This window comes from Ranitomeya imitator, chromosome 2, assembly GCF_032444005.1.
Source record: "Ranitomeya imitator isolate aRanImi1 chromosome 2, aRanImi1.pri, whole genome shotgun sequence".
Taxonomy (NCBI): domain Eukaryota; kingdom Metazoa; phylum Chordata; class Amphibia; order Anura; family Dendrobatidae; genus Ranitomeya; species Ranitomeya imitator.
In genome coordinates this window covers 479,577,501-479,581,033 of record NC_091283.1, presented here as the reverse complement: position 1 = coordinate 479,581,033, position 3,533 = coordinate 479,577,501, and the positions used below count along the sequence as shown (strand labels likewise).

The 3,533-nt window shown below is 45.7% G+C and overlaps 1 long non-coding RNA gene across 1 annotated transcript; it reads left to right on the top strand.

The window, feature by feature from the left end:
• Window positions 1–881: 881 nt before the first annotated feature.
• On the top strand, window positions 882–2,450 carry LOC138667506 (uncharacterized). The gene is made up of 2 exons (XR_011318797.1): window positions 882–1,024; window positions 1,518–2,450. It is a non-coding gene; the product is annotated as an uncharacterized lncRNA (long non-coding RNA).
• Window positions 2,451–3,533: the final 1,083 nt, after the last annotated feature.

Below are 3,533 nucleotides of genomic sequence, written 5' to 3'. Positions count from 1 at the left end.
GGCGGCATGATCGCATGGTGTAACAAAGGTGTGCACGATATTGTATACGATGTAAAGGGCGGAGGAGCTGGCTACGTAGGAGCGCTAAATTCTCCACCTCCTGTGTGCTGATTGGGCGGTACAATACTGTGCGCTCATTCGACAGACAAAGGACTATTGTTCCCAGTGGATAAAACCGGAGCTGTCGAGCGCGCTATTAATTTCTCTCTGGAGCACGTGCTGGAATCAGAACTCCTAAATTCGCTGGATTCCCTGGACTTTGATAACTACTATAACTACAGACTTTTACCGCAAGAGGTATGTATAACGCTACAGCGTAGCAGATGTTGCGCTTCAACGGGGATAAACGCTGGAGCGTGGTCGATTGTTCCTTTATGGAGAGTAGGGTAGAAGGCCAGAGAGCCTCAGGTACACAGCTGTAGCGTGGCCCAATTAATTAATCCTTTTTCAGATCGAGCTGTAGCATGGTTGACTGCCCCGTTTATGCCAGTAGTAACATATATAGTTATTAGATCAATGGTCAAAACATTGTTTTGTAAGCACGTGTATTTATTGTACGTTTGTTTTCTTTTTAGGAAGTATGCTCACTTCCAATGAGAGTTCTGTCGTTGCTGCTGCCCTGTTGTTTGAGGCAGCACGTCTCCAAGAGGAGAGACGTCCTAAACGAAAACGTCGCATGTGGACCCGGAGCTGGCTGCAGAAAAGATCCACATTGTTACACATGGGTCTCATAAGAGAGTTACGTGATAATAACCCTCATGATTTCCGAAACTACCTTAGGATGTCAGAGGAATCATTCAAGATAATACTGTCTGCTGTTACGCCACTCATTCAAAGGCGTGATACGCCGATGCGTGCAGCCGTGCCCGTGGATGAAAGGTTGGCGGTGACACTGCGGTTCCTGGCTACAGGAAGGTCTCTTCAGGATTTGCAGTTTTCCGCAGCTGTTTCCAGACCTTTCCTCAGCGTTGTGATTCCGGAGACATGCGAGGCCATTGTGCTGAGCTTAAGGCATTATATGGAGGTACTACTATTTAATTTGGGCTGCTGTGTTATGTTGATATATTATACTAGCTATGTAACCCGTTCTACGCCCTGGCGGCGCACATTACTATTGGTATCTGTTCACCATCCTATCATGAGCTGCTCCCATCCTGCGCCCCCATTCTGACATGTGCTGCTGCGATCCTGCGCCATCCTGCGCCTCCATTCTGACATGTGCTGCTCCCATTTTGCGGCTCCATTCTGACATGTGCTGCTCCAATCCTGCGCCACCCTTCTTTTATTTGCTGCTCCCAACGTAATTTAATAGGTTATATTATTTCGATATATTGTTTAGCACCCCCTCTCAGTCAGTGAAGCCGTCTGATAAAATGGCTGCCTGCATATTCAGGATTGTTGACTTTTTTATACTAATCCATACTGCGCGTCAATCACTCTAGGATGTCCACATGAGAGTGTATGTGCACAACAAGATATTTGACCTAATTTGTACATGTTTCCTTCTCATCTTGCAGTTTCCCAAGACGGCGGAGGACTGGAAGAGGATTGCTTCCGATTTTGATCAGCTGTGGCAGTTTCCAAACTGCGGTGGTGCATTAGATGGAAAGCATGTGCGCATCACGCAACCAGCCAACTCTGGATCCTTTTTTTTCAACTACAAAGGATATTTCAGTGTGATCCTCATGGCCCTTGTCAATGCAAACTATGAGTTCGTAGATGTGGATGTTGGCATGAATGGTCGAGTCTCCGACGGTGGTGTTTTTGAACACACTTCATTTGGGGAAAGCTTGAGGAACAATCAACTGCAGTTGCCAATAAATGAAGACACAAAAGCAAACCTCAATTTTGTTTTCATCGCTGATGAAGCTTTCCCTCTTCATCCACATTTGCTGAAGCCATTTGCGCAGAGAACACTCACACCGGAGCGCCGAATCTATAATTACCGGTTGTCGAGGGCCCGTCGTGTGGTTGAAAATGCCTTTGGGATTATGGCTAATCGGTTTAGAGTGTTCCACACAGCTATCAACTTGAAGCTGCCGTCTATAGACTTTGTGGTTTTGGCATGCTGTGTGCTCCATAATTTCCTGAGACGTCATGATACCAGCTCCTATTCTCCTCCTTCATTCATTGATGCAGTGGACCCAAGAACCGGAGATATTGTGCCCGGGGAATGGCGTACACAACCTGATAATTTAACAGCTCTTCAAGCACTTGGATCTGGCAGACAGGCAGACGATGCAAGGGACTGTCGAGAAAAATACTGTCAGTACTTTAATGGTTCTGGAGCTGTACCCTGGCAGGATCGCGCCGTATAAAAAAATATTTCTTTTTGCTTTCCTGTTTACTCAACAATATGTAGGTTATGCTTTCGTGTCCACAATTTAATATGGCGAGTAGGTCACTGTCTTTTGTGTAATAAAATTAAATTGTATTTATTACTCCCGTAATTCTTGGTTGTTCAGTTTAGATAAAGTGGTCAACTCATATGACGTCCTATGCCGTCAAGGTGTCCTGTGACTCGATAATCCCCATTGACGGGATAGTACGTTATAGCGATCGGTCTAGATTGCATTCCAAAGTCAAATGGCGACTTCCTTCCATTTCAAGCTCTGCCATGCATGCACCCAAACAATGGTTTACCCACACACAATTGTATTTTAAATCATATAAACCTCTCTAAATTACTTTAAATGAGATGAGATGCCTATAAAATGGTGCTGTTAACCCTTATAGCTTGGTAAACATTAAAGAAAGAATGCGAAGATTTTTTGTTTTATTGTAACAATTTCTTGGTATTTAACTATTTAACAACAAAATATTACATAATCAAAAAAAAAAAAAAATTATCTCCTTCCACGGCCCAACAGGTGTCACAGCGTCACGCCCTGCTGCTCTACTTGAGTCTGGAGGAGCGCTGCTGTCTGCTGCAGGAGCGCTGCTGTCCGCTCCAGGCGCAATTGTCTCGCCATGAGCTCTCTCACGGTGGGCGGTTCTGTGGATAGAAGAGGTTGGAGAACTGACGGTGATTCCGCTGAAAATACATCTCGACCTCTGGGGCAGGGCCAAATTTAGTGTGTTGTAAATTTCAATTTGGTCTGGCCCCACAGGGCGATGTTTATTTTATTAAATTTTACAGTTTTAGTTGTCTATTGTGACATCCCGCAGATAACCACTCGTATTATCTTGATACTTACGGAGAAGGGACGCCGGTTCTTCATTGCCAGAACCAGAGCTGCTTATTTCCCATCCCAGCGATCTGGCCACTGCTGCAGCACCTAAAAGGAAATAATAACAGATCTGGTTAACTATGGAACACGCCGTTGGGAAGCGCTCGCTGTTTTGGTCACTTACGTATGGTAGCTTCTGGGGAGAATGCCGCCGACCCGGGGGAGGAAGAGGAGTGGCGGAAGGGAGGTGTTGAGGGTGGTGTAGGGGTGCGAGGCCGTCTGCTCTCTAAAGATGGTGGAGGCGTGGTAGGCCGCTGGGTCATTACTGCGTCTGTAATGTATTCAAATATTTCCGCTACCCTC